The following is a 17,239-nucleotide window of genomic DNA, read 5'->3' on the forward strand; positions in this document are numbered from 1 at the left end:
AGTCCGGAGTTGCCTTCCAGAGGGAAGCAATTAAACAAATATTTTGATTCTATTCTCATGGAGGAGTATATAGATAGTTTTACAGAGGTTGCTGGGACCCAGGAGTCCAGTGAAAAGGAGATATTAAAGGGAATTGGCATTTTTTTTCAATAGTGCTGGAGAAATTAATGAGATAAAAGAAAATAAACCCAGACTTTGATAATCTACCTCCCAAATTACCACAAAAAGCTTGTGGCCAAAGGGATCAGGGGGTATGGAGAGAAGGCAGGTACTGGTTACTGAGCTGGATGATCAGCCATGATCATATTGAATGGCGGTGCAGGCTCGAAGGGCCGAATGGCCTACTCCTGCACCTATTTTCTATGTTTCTAAAAAAGACAGAGAAATAATTTATGCATTGGTTGTCATCTCACAATTTTCTATAGATTATGGAATAGTTCCCGCATGTTAGAAAGGGAAAATATAATTCCATTAGTTAAACAAAGGCAGGGTAGAGAAAGTAGAGAACTAGCGATCCATTGTCTTCAAATTGTTAGTAAGGGTGTTTATCATTAAGGATGTGATAACAGAATACAGAATACTTGGTTAATTTCAAAAGGATTAGACAAGGTCAACATGGGTTTGTGAAAGGGAGCTCTTGTTGAACGCAATCATTGGAGTTGGGGTTGAGGAAGGAACTTGTAGAATATGTAATGCTGACCAAGTGGGCGTGGTGTATTTGGATTGTCAGAAGGCTTGTGGATGAAGTCCAACATAAAAGGTTAGTGTGCAAGAGTAAAGCCCATGGGACTGGTAGTACACTAGCATGGATTGAAAATTGGTAGTCAAGCAGAATACCGATAGTAAGATGCTGTCAAGCTGGAAAGGATGCAGAGAATATTTACGAGGATGTTTCCCGAACTCGAGGGCCTGAGCTATAGGGAGAGATTGAGTAAGCTGGGACTCTATTCCTTGGAGCGCAGGAGAGGGGTGATCTTATAGAGGTGTACGAAATCATGAAAGAAATAGATCGGGTAGATGCAGAGTCTCTTGTCCAGAATAGGGGAATTGAGAACCAGAGAACATAGGTTTAAGGTGAGGGGGGAAAGATTTAATAGGAACATGAGGGGTAACTTTTTCACACAAAGGGTGGTGGATGTATGGATGCTGGAGGAAGTAGTTGAGGTAGGTACTATCACAATGTCTAAGAACTTAAGACAGGTACATGGATAGGGCAGGTTTAGAGGGATATGAGTGAAACACAGGCAAGTGGGACTAGTGTAGATGGGACATGTTGGTCGGTGTGGGCTGGTTGGGCCGTAGGGCCTGTTTCCATGCTGTATGACTCTATGACTCTAAAAGCCATTCAGTTTTTAAAACTTAACCTACACTTGTAGGTATCACAAAACTCATATTAACCTTTTGTACCAAACCTCTGTTAATTAAATCTGTACTTTGTGCTGTTGTTGACTCGTTATGACATTATTATCTTTACTATTATATTCTATGGCTTTTAGAGTCATACAGTGTGGAAACAGGCCAACCAACATGTCCCATCTACACTAGCCCCACCTGCCTGCGATTGGCCCATATACCTCTAAACCTGTCCTATCCATATACCAGTCCATATGTTTCTTAAATGTTGTGCTAGTACCTGCCTCAACAACCTCATCCAGCAGCTTGCAGCTCGTTCCATACACCTACCACCCTCTGCGTGAAAAGGTTACCCCTCATGTTTCTATTAAATCTTTCCCTCCTCACTATAAACCTGTCCTCAGATTCTAGATTCCAATACTCTGGGCAAGAGACTCTGAGCATCTATCCAATCTATTCCCTTCATGATTTTGTACATTTCTGTAAGATCACCCCTCATCCTCATGCGCTCATCGGAATAGAGCCCTAGCCAACTTAATCTCTCCCTATTTGGACCAATATTTAATAGAATTCATGGCAATCAGATAATGGGATCCGTGGATTGCATGAACTCACCTTGAAGATCAGCAAATTCCTGTCCTTATCACCTTGTGCTACATCCATGTGGTATTGTGCATTCTTCACTTCATTGATTAGCTTGCAGAAGGAAAGAGTTAAAAAAAAGCCACTGGAGCAATTTAGCGTGTCAGGATGCATCCTGGTAGAACAAGGATAGGTGACATTTTAGGGTCAAAAGACTGATGGGTCCTGTCCCAAAGGATCACCTACCCATGTTGTCCAGGGCTGTTGCCTGACCCGCTGTGATACTCCAGCACCTTTGTGTCTTTTTTGGAGGGGAAACTAACATCTGCTGTTCCCTACTTCTACAAAAGGAAAGGGAACATTTGCAGCCCCTCTAACCCTGTAAAAAAAATCCCTGAAACGGTTAAGTGATGAATGTCTATGTTTTGTCGAAATTTGAAATTATCCAAATATTCAGCTGAGTAAAGGAAGCAAACAGGATATTGCCAGGACGTCTTTGTGGTGATTTGCAAAACAGTCGGTCACCTAGCAATCAGCGAGCTTTCATGAAATCACCTGCCTACTCTGTTCTTTACAGGGATGAAAGAGTGAAGCTTGAGCCAAACACAGCTGTGGGGGGGGGGTTGGTATGATCCCATCCCTACTGCAGTCACTAATTTCCATCTTGCGCTCCGAAAGTGATTGCATTATTATAAAGCGAGAGCATTGATCAGCACATTGGCATGGCCAAGGACACTCAGAAGATTGAATAAAATAACAATGCTTCATTTGTCTGGAGTGCGATGAGGAACTTTTGACTTTTAGACTTTAGAGATACAGCGCGAAAACAGGCCCGTCGGGTCCTCATTGGAAACAGGCCCGTTGAGTCCACGCTGAGCAGCGATCACCCCATACAGCAACACTATCCCACATTCTGGGAACAAAATAACAGAATCTAAATAATCTACAAACCTGTACGTCTTTGGAGTGTGGGAGGAAACCGGAGCACCTGAAGAAAACCTACGCGGTCACAATCTTTAACATATTTTTAAAAAGGAAAATTTGCTTCTCCGAGAGTTGTTTTTTCACAAGTATCAATCAGGTGGATTTAAGGGCAATCGAGGTATTGTGAACCAGCCCATATCGCTCAAGGTATGTGAGTATACGTTTTGCAGCTAAGTATTAGGAATTTGAGTATGACTTTTGCATTTTGCAGGTTGCCAGACGTTCATTGCTCCTCTCAATATTGAAGGCACTCTGAAAGTGCAACCATTCTTGGCAGCGATTAACATGTGGAGCATCCCATCTCAAACAAACCCCCCAGAGTTCCAAGCCATGATGTCCCAGGACATTTGCTACAGAGATGAAACCTTTGCTTTGCTATTAACGGACATGGAGATCCCAGAGCAGATGCTGGAATCTTGAGCAAAAAAAAAATACTGCTGGACGAACTCAGCATTTGTGGAAGGAATGGGCATACAACATCCCGGGTTAGGACCCTTCCTCATTCTAAAGAAGAGACCCAACCCCAAACTGTTGTCGGTCCATTACCCTCCACAGATGCTGCCTGACCTGCTGCGATCTTCCAGCAGTTTGTTTTTCGCGGAACTGATATCGAGATCTACTTTGTTAAGCTTTATGTACACTTCCGCTAGGGGAAGTGCTAAATGCATTCATTATCTCCATATTTGATGCATGGAGGTCTTCCTACTTGGACTATCTTTAATCAGACTTTACTGGACTTTATCTGCCACTTAACATTATTCCTTTCATCTTGTGTCCGTACACTGTGAACAGCTTGATTGTAATCATGTACAGTCTATCTGATGACCGGATAGCATGCAACAAACAAGCTTTTCACTGTACCTGGGCACACGTGACAAGAAACTAACCTAAACTAAACTAAACCAGGTGAGAAACACAGACTGACTTCCTTCCATGTAAACTGCCAGCACTAAAGCGAGTTTTTGTTCTCCCACCAAGTGTAAGAAACTTGATCAAAGGGCATCTTCTCATCTGTCTTGATCATTTCTTTACTAAATCATCTGGCCAACCCTCTAATTGCTCATGGTGTTGCAGTTCACAGTGGGATGATGTAATGGCTGTAATTTCAATCTGACACAGTGACACCCAATTCAGTGCTGAGGGCATAACAGCGATGCAGTGTGCCTCTGGGGGGGAGGACTGCTACACTGTGACCTTGTGCCTATCCACACTCCCAGTCCTATTGCACTCTTCCGACCAAGCTCTACTTCCGACACTTCTCTCCAACGGTCATGTTTAATGAACCAATACCACAAATATCTCAGACAAACGTTCGGGGCGGCACGGTGGCACAGCGGTAGAGTTGCTGCCTTACAAGCACCAGAGACCCGTATTCTATCCTGATTATGGGTGCTGTCTGTACGGAGTTTGTATGTTCTCCCCTGTGACAGTGTGGGATTTCTCCGGGGGCTCCGGTTTCCCCCCACACTCCAAAGACGTACAGGTTTGCAGGTTAATTGGCTTGGTAAGAATGTAAATTGTCCATAGTGCGTGTGTGATAGTGTTAGTGTGCGGGGGATCGCTGGTCGGCACGGACCTGTTGGGCCGAAGGGCCTGTTTCTGCGCAGTATCTCTGTTATCTCTAAAAGAAAAGAGGCCTAATCTGTGCGCAGGAAGGAAGAACAGTGATGCAAGCAGAACGGTTTAAAGCACTTTATGAAAGTTGCCAGTGAAGCAAACGTCTCATCTTTGATTGGATGGATTAGGTGTAAATATCCAATCTCTCATTTCAAGCGAAGGAAATAACGACTTAATTTCTCCCGTATCCCTCCACCTGCTCCACATTGCATCAGGATGATTGATAACTTGTGTCACATTGCTGAAATGGGCTGTATCACAGCTCGAGCGCCACCATTATCCAGGATTATTTTTAACACTTCAATTCATCCTGCTGTTAACGCCGCATTTGGTTCCGTTTCTGTTTTCATTAGTGCTGCTACATTATCTCGCTGTATCGCCTGATCCCCGAGTCAAACCCACCCACCCACCCGATCACGCTGCCCTTTTGCAACTTGGACCCTGTGTTCCTTTTCCTCCTCTATGTCTTGTACAGATTCTAAGCAATTCCTCTGCGTAACTTGCTTCCCCCCCCCCCCCCCCCCCCCCTTGGAGCATTGAGTCTATTAAAAAAAAAACAGAATTACTGGAATCGGGGCAGGTTTCAAATTTCCATGAAGTGGAAATTACTTTGCAGAGCCCCAGTTGCTCAAATTACAATACTGTGAATCTTCAGAGTGTTTAATCTCTCACATCTTTAACTGTTGACTAATTTTTTTCCTCCCCCTTTGGCCTCCCTATAAGTCAGATTTTCAGTTTTTTAATATCCACCCTGTGAATTGTTTTCACACATAAGGCCCTTCAAATTTAATGAAGTCCCCCTGGTTCTTTGACTGTGAAGTTACTGCTCAGGTTCAATTTGTGCTTTAATTGCGTTCACTTGAGTTGACAGCTTGCGTTGGGATGGGGCATTGCAATTGACTGCATTTTTTCCCTGGCAGGCAACAACAGCTGAAAGTTTTTCTTTTGAGATATGTCTACAGAAGTAGCGGAGGTACAGAATCATGGAACGATTCATCACAAAGACAGGCCAACAGAGTCTACACTAACCATCAACTAATCCTGTTAAAAATGATCTCCATATTCCAATCAAAGTTGAAAGTGAGCTGCCCCCACCTGCCCCCACCCCTCCCCCCTGCTCCATTCACCGATGCACTCGAATATATTTTTTTACAGCAGTCAGTTCACCTACCAGTCCTCATATATTTGGGATGTGGGAAGAAGCAGGAGCATCTGAAATGGAAACCCACGCAAACGCAGGGAGAACGTGCAAACTCATTGAAACTTACAGAATAATGAAAGGCATAGATAGAGTGGATGTGGAAAGGATGTTTCCACTGGCGGGAGAGTCTAGGACCAGAGTTCATAGCCTCAGAGTTAAAGGGCGCTCTTTTAGAAAGGAGGTGAGGAAGAACTTCTTTAGTCAGAGGGTAGTTAATCTGTGGAACTCATTGCCACAGAGGGCTGTGGAGGCCAAGTCAGTGGATATTTTTAAGGCAGAGATAGACAAATTCTTGATTAGAACGGGTGTCAAGGGTTATGGAGAGAAGGCAGAAAAATGGGATTAGGAGATCAGCCATGATTGAATGGCGGAGAGGGCTCGATGGGCCGAATGGGCTAATTCTACTCCTATAACTTGTGAACTTGTGAAACTCCACACAGACAGCATTACGACTGAACACCGGAGCTGTGAATCTGCAGCACCAGCCACTGTACCACCCCACATATTTGCAGGGATGTTTGCAGGGATGAAGGATTTTAGCTGCAAGGTTAGTTGGACAATCTAGAGATGTTCCACTTGGGATGAAGGATGGTCAGGGGCAAATTGATGGAGATAGAAACATAGAAACATAGAAAATAGGTGCAGGAGTAGGCCATTCGGCCCTTCGAGCCTGCACCGCCATTCAATATGATCATGGCTGATCATACAACTTAGTATCCTGTACCTGCCTTCTCTCCATACCCCCTGATCCCATTAGCCACAAGGGCCACATCTAACTCCCTCTTAAATATAGCCAATGAACTGGCCTCAACTACCCTCTGTGGCAGAGAATTCCACATATTCACCACTCTCTGTGTGAAAATAAACGTTCTCATCTCGGTCCTAAAACACTTCCCCCTTATCCTTAAACTGTGACCCCTTGTTCTGGACTTCCCCAACATCGGGAACAATCTTCCTGCATCTAGCCTGTCCAACCCCTTAAGAATTTTGTAAGTTTCTATAAGATCCCCCCTCAATCTTCTAAATTCCAGCAAGTACAAACCGAGTCTATCCAGTCTTTCTTCATATGAAAGTCCTGCCATCCCAGGAATCAATCTGGTGAACCTTCTCTGTACTCCCTTTATTGAGATGTAAAAGACTACGTTAGATTTAGTTAACATGGGTAAGGAAAATCTGTTCCCATGAACCGGTGATACGAGGACCAGGAGTCAAAGGTTTAAGGATTTGGCCAAAACGTATAGAGGAACAGCGGCAAGTTTTGTTGACTTGGAATCCACTGCCTACAATAGTGGAGGAATTAAAGATGATTAAAGATTTCAAAAGGAGAGTGACTCAGTGCTAGAGTTAAATACATTTTTAGGGCCGGAGTGATTCACTGAGGGAAAGGGACTAACGAGATCATTCTACAACAAGCTCGCATGGATTCAGTGGCAATATAACTTCATTCTTTTTCATTGATTCATTAACTCTTCAGAATTTGGCAGTAAACGCTGCCCTTTCCAAATTCACCTTGATCCCCAAAAATGAATAACCAGATACAAAATGCTAGCATTGAGGATAAGCGAGTATCAATGGGCATTGCCTCAATGGACTTCCATAAGGTTCTGCACAAGAATTTGTTGCCAAAAGTACAATAATTACATAATTACGAATCACCTTGCGATATGGGTCAGGAGCTGGCTGGGAAGTAAGAGACAGAGAGCGGAGAGATGGAGTTTTTTTTTTTTTCTGGGTCTTAATGGGATCATGCCAGTGCCACTTGGTCGATCCGGCAGCAGTGAACAAGGGCTGTCATTACCAGCTGCATACTCGTTCAGAGATGAACAAGCAGCATGTTCAATTCCATTGAGTAGTTTGGTATGGCTAATGTGGCAGTTTCCGTAAACTAGGTTTGCATTTTCTTGGGCTTGGAAGCTTAAAGGATGATATAATCAAGATGTTTAATATGATAAAGGTACTTAATGCTGGGAGGTGTATTTTTACACTGGGTGAATCTAGAATGGGATGGTATAAGTTGGTAGGGTGGTCAGGAGAGATGAAGCACTGTATAACTCTGAACATGCCCTCTCTGAAATAATGTGGTGTTGAAGTTTTTTAGTTTAGTTTAGTTTAGTTTAATTATTGTCACGGTACCGTGAAAAGCTTTTGTTTGCGTGCTATACAGTAAAAAAAAAAGACTATATGATTACAATCCAGCTGTCCATAGTGCACAGATCAAGGATAATGGATGCATTTAGTGCAAGATAAAATCTGATAAAAGGTAGTTCAAAGGGTTAGAATTATGATCAGATGAAATGGAGACTATAAAGGCAAATAAAAGGTGCCGTAATTCTGACCAGCCTTGTTCAGACTGAACAACAGCAGGTTAAAGCAATGAATGGCCTTGTCCTATTCCTGTGTGTTAATGCTTCAAAGCTCACACCTGGGGATGGGACAGTCTAACAATATTTATTCCTCAAAAACACTATCGAAAGAATCAGAACTCCTGGTCAATGATCAGAATAAAGCTAAGTTGAACACTGCTTGGCAAAGACTCAAAGTGCTGGAGTAACTCACTGGAGAACAGGGGATAGTAACATTTCCAGTCGGACACTTCTTCAGATTGATTACAGGGGTGGGGAGCAAGAAAGCTAGAACAGTGGAGGTAGAGAACAATGTATGGCAAGATTTCTCATCTAATTCATTCCATTTCGTAAGCTGCAAGATGTATCAGCACATGGTTGTGCAGGGGTATGGATTGTGTGCAGGCAGATGAGATTCGTTTAGCGTAGTCATGTTCGGCACAGACATTAAGGGATGAAGATCGGGTCCTGTGCTGCATCTTTCTATGTTCTAGAAACAGAAACGTAGAAAATAGGTGCAGGAGCTGGCCCTTCGAGCCAGCACCGCCATTCAGTACGATCATGGCTGACCATTCTAAATCATTGCCCCGTTCCTGCTTTTTCCCCATATCCATTGATTCTGTTAGCCCAAAGAGCTGTATCTAACTCTCTCTTGAATACATCCAGTGAATTGGCCTCCACTGCTTTCTGTGGCAGAGAATTCCACATGTTCTATGTTCTAATATGTAGGGAATGGACACGTATAAAGGAAGTGGAGGCAGAAGCCACCTCTCCTTATATATACAGCATTTATAATGCCTCCTAATCCAGGCAGCATGCTGATGACGTTTTCTACACCCTCTCCAAAGCCTTCAATTCATCCTGCAATGGGGTGACCAGAACTGCACGCAATACTCCAGATGCGGCCTAACCAAAGTCCTATAAAGCTGCAGCACGGCTTTGAGATCCCTTCTCTCAATGCCCTCTATCATTAACACATTTCACCAGAGTAAGCATGTTAACAAAGGGTGAAATGCTGAAAATGACCCATGACTGATATTTTAGTCATGCGTCTTAACATACTCTTGTATACTTTTCAACAGAAAGGCGAAGTAAAAGTAAATTTTGCCTGAGGAACATGGACTTTGTCAGACTCGGTCTTCCACTGGTTTTGAACTTCAATTGAACAAGTGAAAAAGTGTAACTTTTCATTTTCAGGATCTTAAGGAATGCGGAGGGACTTCTGTGAACCACCTGTCTAGTTTCATTTGCAAAATGACAGCTGGCACTTAATACACCATTACTGAGCTCGGTCCAGGCCTCAGCAAATAGAGACGTTTGTCCCTTGATCAAGAAATGTTGTTATCTGAGAAAAATGCAAGGAGTTTTCCCTCTGGTTTTAGTTTGGAACTCTTGTCAAGTCAATGATGTAAAGGTTTGCGTATTCAATGTGACTGTCTTCTTAGATCTTTCAACATTGACGCTTCTCACATTAGAATAACAATTATTCTCATATCCCTACTGCATGGAGGAGACAAATCTTACAAAACTTTTTTTTTCCAGACAACGTTAAAACAGGAGCTTGGCATTTTGCTGGCCATTTCCTTTGCTTGATGTAAAACTGCTGCTCGTAAAGTAGCAGGGCTGTGAATGCGAGCAGCCTTTCCTTTGAGTGGGGCTAATGTGGGTGTTACATGGAAATCATAGAAACATGGAAACAGAGAAAATAGGTGCATGAGTAGGCCATTCGGCCCTTCGAGTCAGCACCGCCATTCAATATGATCATGGCTGATCATCCAAAATCAGTACCCCGTTCCTGCTTTCTCCCCGTATCCCTTGAATCCATTAGCCCTAAGAGCTGAATCTAACACTCTCTTGAAAACATCCAGTGAATGGGCCTCCACTGCCTTCCATGGCAGAGAATTCCACAGATCCACAACTCTCTGGGTGAAAAAGTTTTTCCTCATCTCAGTCCAAAATTGCCTACCCCATTATTCTTGATCTGTGACTCCTTATAGTTTAGAGAATTCTGCCATTCTTTCCACTTGTAGAGACATGCTGACACTGCCCACATGGAGAGATGAATTGTTCCGACTAACCATATCTCAGAGACAAGGAGCAAAACATTATTAACGGTGGAAATCTGGAATAATATCAAATGGCGGGAATGCTCAGAGGTGCAGGCAGCGGCTCTGAGAACCAGTTATAACTTCAGGTTTGTGGTCTATTGTCATAACGTTGTGGCAATTGAACAGTGTTCCTGATGTTACATTGAATAGTGCCGCATTAAAGCTAGTTGTGATATTTACAGTCGCTACAGTTGTTTTGATCTTCCGCCTGAAGCACACCCTTTACCATTGGTACTCTTGCATCGTCTGGAAATAGGATTGCTGCAGTCCCTGTATCGAAACACGATTGTTATATCCTTCCTGTTTCACATGATACTGTGTTTCTCCCTTTTTAAATGCTGTTGACTGATTAAATTACGCAGAGGAAATGGCCTTAGATGGCGCTGAACTATTGCCGGCACCCTTTCCTATCCAACTCAAAATGAAGGATAAAACTAAATACGTACAGAACAAGGCTAAAAACATCGTTCTTTTGGAATTGCCCTTCTCAGAGGAGATTACTGAGGATGCATTCCCCTCATAAAAGATTGCAAGATGTTGCCTTTAGTACTCCTTCCAGCAGCAAATCCGCTTGCACATCTTGCAGTTTTGTGCATTGCGTTCGGAGGTTACGATGCGCTTTACTTGATGCCGAAGAAACCAAGCGCAGACTCGGACACATGTTTGTGCTGCACATGCGACAGAACTTCCGTTCATCTGTGATTTCATTTTCCCATCCCAAGTCAAATCTCTCCGTCTTTGACATCCTCACAGTGTCTGACGAAAGCCGAAGATGTTGAGGAACAGTTCCTCATCTTCCAACTATTCTTGCTGTAGCATTCAGGACCCAATAATCAATTCAACAATTTCAGATAACCAACCCCTTCCGTTTAGGCCAGAATGGCCAGCTCTGGTGCATCAGGCCATAACATTGTCCATTTGTCTCTCCCCACTGACCACTGCATCTGTTGGGAGGGGAACAGCGGTAATGCTGGTTGTCACTGAATACGTTAGCATTCTTTTTTATTTCAGATTTCCAGCGAATGTAATGCTTATTGTTGCAGTGTTGTAGTGTTGTTGCTTTTGTTTCGAGACGATATGATACGATATGATAGAAATTTATTTATCCCAGGAGGGAAATTGATCTGCCAACAGTCACAAAATGTAAAATACTTGAAACATGAAATTAAAGTGATGACTGGAAAGGATTGGGGATGTGCAAAGATTGGGGTGGGGGGGGTGAGGGGGTGGCGTGGGGGGGGGGGGGGGGGTGAGGTGAGGAGTCAGTCTCAGTCTACCCCACGACAGAAGGGGGAGGAGTTGTAAAGTTTGATAGAGGCAGGGAAGAAGGATCTCCTGTGGCGTTCTGCCCTGCATCTTGATGGTACCAGTCTGTTGCCCTATCATCATTCATTTCCTCCAGGCAGATCAATTGTGATTAACACATACCCTCTCTCGTCTCACTTCAGTCCCTCCTGCTCTCTACCACTTCCCATTTTTGTCTGCATCCCTCCCGAATCTTTGCAACCTTTAAAGCATTTTTTGATTGTTAATGTTTCCCTGGCTCTGATGGAAGGCCATCAATATGACACGATAGCCCCAGTTCATTCTCCACGGATGCTCCCTGACCTGCTGAGTGTTTCCAGCAGACTCTCTTTTAATTTCCCATTCCCATTCCCAGTATTTGCAGAATTTGCTATTCGATAAACGTTTCTGCTCTTTTTCATATGGAGGGACAATTTATGACATTTTAATGGATTAAGGGATTAATGGAGACATTCTGTGCCTCCTCTATCAAGGGAGAGATGCCATTTCTATGCATAATCCGTCACGGTGGCTCAGCGGTAGAGTTGCTGCCTTTCAGCGAATGCGGCGCCGGAGACCTGGGTTCAACCCTGATCCTGGGCGCTGTCTGTATGGAGTTTGTACGTTCTCCCCGTGATCTGTGTGGGTCTTCTCCGAGATCTTTGGTTTCCTCCCACACTTCAAAGACGTACAGGTTTGTAGGTTAATTGACCCTAGTCAGGATAGTGTTAATGCGCGGGGATCGCTGGTCAGCGCGGACCCGGTGGGCCGAAGGGCCTGTTTCCGCGCTATATCTCTGAAACTCTAAACTAAAAACCACTGCAGGTCTGCCCACGGATTAAATGCTGTACACTTTATGCCTTGCCTGGGTAGACTGGCAGATGCAATCAGGTGTTGGTATTTTGGCCTCAAGAATGGGGGGGGGGGGGAGAAAATGAGGAGATGTTGACTTGCATGGGACTCTGGCTCAAGACCTTTCAGTTTTTTAACGTCCGCAATTATAGATGCGAAAAATTAAAATTAAGTAGAAAAGGATCTGTGCAAAATCTCATATTTAAACTCCACAGTGGATCAACTCATTTTTTCTTTGAAGTTGGACTTGGACATAAAAATCAAAAGGGAGGCAGCAGCATCTGGGATTTTAATAACGGAATGAATGTAGGAGAAGGTCAATGGGTGCTACCAAGGCCTGGAGTTAATTACATTGACCATTTTATTCTTTTGTTTCATCTTTTTCCTTTAATAACTTCATCCTGACCAGAGCTTGTAACACAGCCTCGGCTGATAATGCAAAGTCCCACAGGGGTTCCAATTTATATTGTTTTAATTAATCATCTGGGATCTAGGCCCGTGTGTTATTTGCAGGAGCCCTCCACAAACTTATTTTCGAATTCAAAAGTTGAAGAAAAATGCCCAGCCCAGGCATCGCAGGTGATCACTAACAGTTCACCTGCTTTAGGACCACAGAATCGAGATGAGACTAAAGGCCATTCAGTTTAGTGAATCTATCTCAAGTCTTTCTCCAGCATTCCTTTTAGACTTTAGAGATGCAGCGAGGAAACAGGCCTCTTTGGCCCACCGAGTCCGCGCCTACCAGCGATCATCCTTTACGGTAGCACTATCCTGCGCACTGGGGACAATTTACAATTTTACCGCAGCCAATTGACCTACAAACTTGCACATCTTAGGAGTGTGGGGGGAAACCAGAGCACCTGGAGAGAAGTTACAGGGAGAACGTACATACTCCGTACAGACAGCACCCATAGTCAGGATCGAACTCAGGTCTCTGGCGCTGTAAGGCAGCAACTCTACCGCTGCACCACTGTGTCGCATTACTATTCTCCTCCATTTCCTCTGTTTTCCTACGTTATTTTCCTTCAGTTGCAGATCCAATTCCCTTTCGAAAGCACTGATGAACTCTATTTCCAACACTCCTGCAGGCTATGAATGCCAGATTGTTTCTACTCTGCATCGGGGAAGATGCTGCTCATAATTCCTCTTGCATCCAAAGTACCATCACTTTGAATCTGAGGCCCCCTTTTCATTTTCCCATCTGCTAAAAGGAGTGAGATCTTTCGATTTGCCCAATCTCAAGTCTTCATGACTTTGTATTAATTTATTAAATGTCTTCTCAACCTTCTTCGCTCAAGGAAGAACGAGCCCAAACATTCTTGTTTAATTCTGGAGCTGAAATTCCCTCTGGCAATGGACCAGTAAATCTTTCCTTTGCCCTGTTTAATATCTGGTCCTAAAGGGCATCTGGCTAGGAATGTTTTCAAGACAGCGAAAGGCTGGAAGTGAAGCCTCTGTCAATACTTAATAACTTTCACAGTATCTGAGCGCTCAAGCATTTTACAACCAATTAAATAGTTTTGAAGTGTAAGCTTAGAAGTTAGTTTTTGCAAAGCAAGGTTCCATGCAGTAACTTTACAAGAGTTAGGTAGAGGCTTAGAAATTGGACCACCTACACCATTTCTTCAGTGCAAGACATTATCAATTCTTTGCCATTGCACTGACACACTACAACCTCTTTCCACTAATGTTGAATCAATTCAAGTATTTATTCACAAAATGCTGGAGTAACTCAGCAGGTCAGGCAGCATCTCAGGAGAGAAGGAATGGGTGACGTTTTGGGTCGAGACGCTTCTTCAGACTGATGTCAGAGGGGCGGGACAAAGGAAGGATATAGGTGGAGACAGGAAGATAGAGGGAGATTTGGGAAGGGGGAGGGGAAGAGAGGGACAGAGGAACTATCTAAAGTTGGAGAAGTCGATGTTCATACCACTGGGCTGCAAGCTGCCCAGGCGAATCAATTCAAGTAGGTCTGTGGTGTACAAGTCAGGAGAGCACAGAATAAAATGCTGGTGACGTCTACCACCATGCCACACTGACTTTGACTCTTGCAATGTCAAATAGTTTCATGTATATGCATGAAGCAGTAAGGGACCATCCAAAGATAGACACAAAATGCTGGAGTAACTCAGCGGGTCAGGCAGCATCTCTGGAGAAAAGGGATAGGTGATGTTTAGAGTTGGAACCCTTCTTCAGACTGAAAGAAGTGGTGGGGGGTGGGGGGGGGGAATAAACTGACCATATAATCCTGAACCCCTCTCTTTTACACACAAGCATGTGCAGGCACACATGTTCATGCACACGCACATGCACACACGCACACACAATACACGCGCACACACACAATCACATATGCGTACACACATGCACACACATTCACATACGCACGCTCACACACGCGCTCACACTCATACACTAACGCGCATACGTGCACACGCGCACTCGCACACGCACACACAATACACGCGCAAACACAATCACATACGAGTACACACACACACACGCATTCACATACGTGCGCTCACACTCACATACGCTAACGTGCGATAATGCACACACACGCACTCACACACACACACGCGCGCACGCACACACACTCACAATTAGGATCTACCTGAACCAGAAAGTTTGGACGAAACAGGAGACTCACTACCTGCCAACATAAGATCCAAGGCTTTCAAGAAGGATTATTTCACACTGTTCAAGAAGGACAAAGGCTGTCAGAGAGGCCAAGAGAGAGAGTTCCAAGACAAGCTGGAGGCTCAAGTTAATCAAGTGACTGCCAGGTGACCAGGCCCCGTGCACAATCACAGACTACAAGCCAAAGTCAGGGACAATCTGGCAACGAAGCATCTCCACTGAAAGAGCTTAATGATATTCATGCCCATTTTGAACAGCAAACAAAGCTCTTGGAAAGCAACCAGCCTGGATGCTGTTCCTTAATTCATTATTTGCGTTCCATCCAACTTGTATGGGTCTCTTTCTCAGCCACTACCAGGTCCTTATTAGAGCTGTTCTACCTGCTTACGATTTATACCATGAGCTTTATGTGAAATAAGAATTTCATTCAACCCTAGTGGGTGTTGCAATAAACCAATCTAATCTAATCTAATAATGCAGAAAACATGGTGGGAGTTATCCAGAGGTCATCAAACAGTAGTCTTGTTGTTGAGCTTAGTATAAACCAGGTGATTAGAGACACAGGGAGCAAAGATAATGCAATAGTTATGGGGTACTTTAATAAACTGAGAACTTAGAAATAAGAAATTATTTTTTTATTCTCAACTAAGAAATATTAATGTTTAGTGTTGTTTAGTTTAAAGTTACAGTGTGGAAACAGGCCCTTCAGCCCATCGAGTCCACACCGACCAGTGATCCCCACACACTAACACTATCTTACACACTAGGGACAATTTACAATTTTACCAAGCCAATTAACCTACAAACCTGTACGTCTTTGGAGTGTGGAAGGAAACCCGGAGAAAACCCACACGGTTACGGGGAGAAGGTACAAACTCCGCACAGACAGCACCCGTAGTTAGTATTGAACCCAGGTCTTTGGTGTTGTAAGGCAACAACTGCGATGCCACCTTCAATGTGGAGGACAAATTTGTGGAGCTTAGAAGAGATAGCTAAATGTTGAGGAGCCAACAAAAGAGCAGACTGGTGTAGGTAGATTAGAACAAAAGAAATAGGGGCAGTCATTGTGTCCATTAGGCCCTTCGAGCCTGTTCCAGCATTCATCTAAGTTAACACTGAACTTCCACTTCAACAACACTTAATTCCCTTAATATTTACTTGTGGAAGTGAGGATGCCAATACCGAGGGAAGGATAAAAGGGGGAGCCGGCGTGGGGGGGGGGGGGGGGGGGGGGCGGGATGGGGGAAGAACAAAGAAGGAACTGCACGGGGGAAGGGGGGAGGGAATCTGTAACTTTGTAAGCGCTCTTTATGGGTGACTATTTCCATACGTTGGCAAGGTGTACAAGCAAAGAATTTCACTGTAACTTGTCACATGTGACAATAAAGCATTCTATTCTATTCTATTCTAATAATTAATAATCCAGTGTATAAGAGACTTCCAGATAGGAGTGATTGTGATATTAGAGTATGAATCATCTGGACTGACTTGGATCAGTTTAGACATAACATTTCAGTAGTATTTGCACTCAATTGTTTGGACAGGAATGGTTATGTGGGACAAAGGGGAGTTTGGCTGATTTGTAGTTTCCCGAATTGTTTAGGTTTATTAAAGTGGTTAAATTATTTGTTTGGTTAAATCATGTTTAAAATGACTATTTTAAATATTTATTCATTTGTTTGAATATATTTTAATAATCTCAGCATATTTTTGAATGTTTCAGATTCACAAAAACATTTTAATGTTTCAATGTTTTTGTCAGCATTGACAGCTGACTTAATGAATGATTTTGTTCTGCCATTAAGTATATTAAAAACAAATGCACTCCATAGATTCATGTGTTTACATGGCGAAAACAGGCAAAAATGAAAATTGGGAAAGAGATTTGCAATAGAGAACCTCTCTATTTTTAATGTGTAGGAAAATAACTGCAGATGCTGGTTCAAATTGAAGGTAGACACAAAATGCTGGAGTAACTCAGCGGGTCAGGCAGCATCTCTGGAGAGAAGGAATGGGTGACGTTTCGGGTCGAGACCCTTATTCAGACTGATGTCAGGGGAGTGGGCGGGACAAAGATAGGATGTAGTTGGAGACAGGAAGACAGTGGGAGAACAGGGAAGGGGGAGGGGAAAGAGAGGGACAGAGGAACTATCTGAAGAACTGCCTGACCCGTTGAGTTACTCCAGCATTTTGTGTCTACTCTCTATTTTAAAAATGATTTATAAGTAATCAACTAGGCAATGAATCTACGAGATGACAGAGCAAACCAGACCCCA

The sequence above is a fragment of the Rhinoraja longicauda genome, chromosome 30 (genome assembly GCF_053455715.1).
Source record: "Rhinoraja longicauda isolate Sanriku21f chromosome 30, sRhiLon1.1, whole genome shotgun sequence".
NCBI lineage: Eukaryota > Metazoa > Chordata > Chondrichthyes > Rajiformes > Arhynchobatidae > Rhinoraja > Rhinoraja longicauda.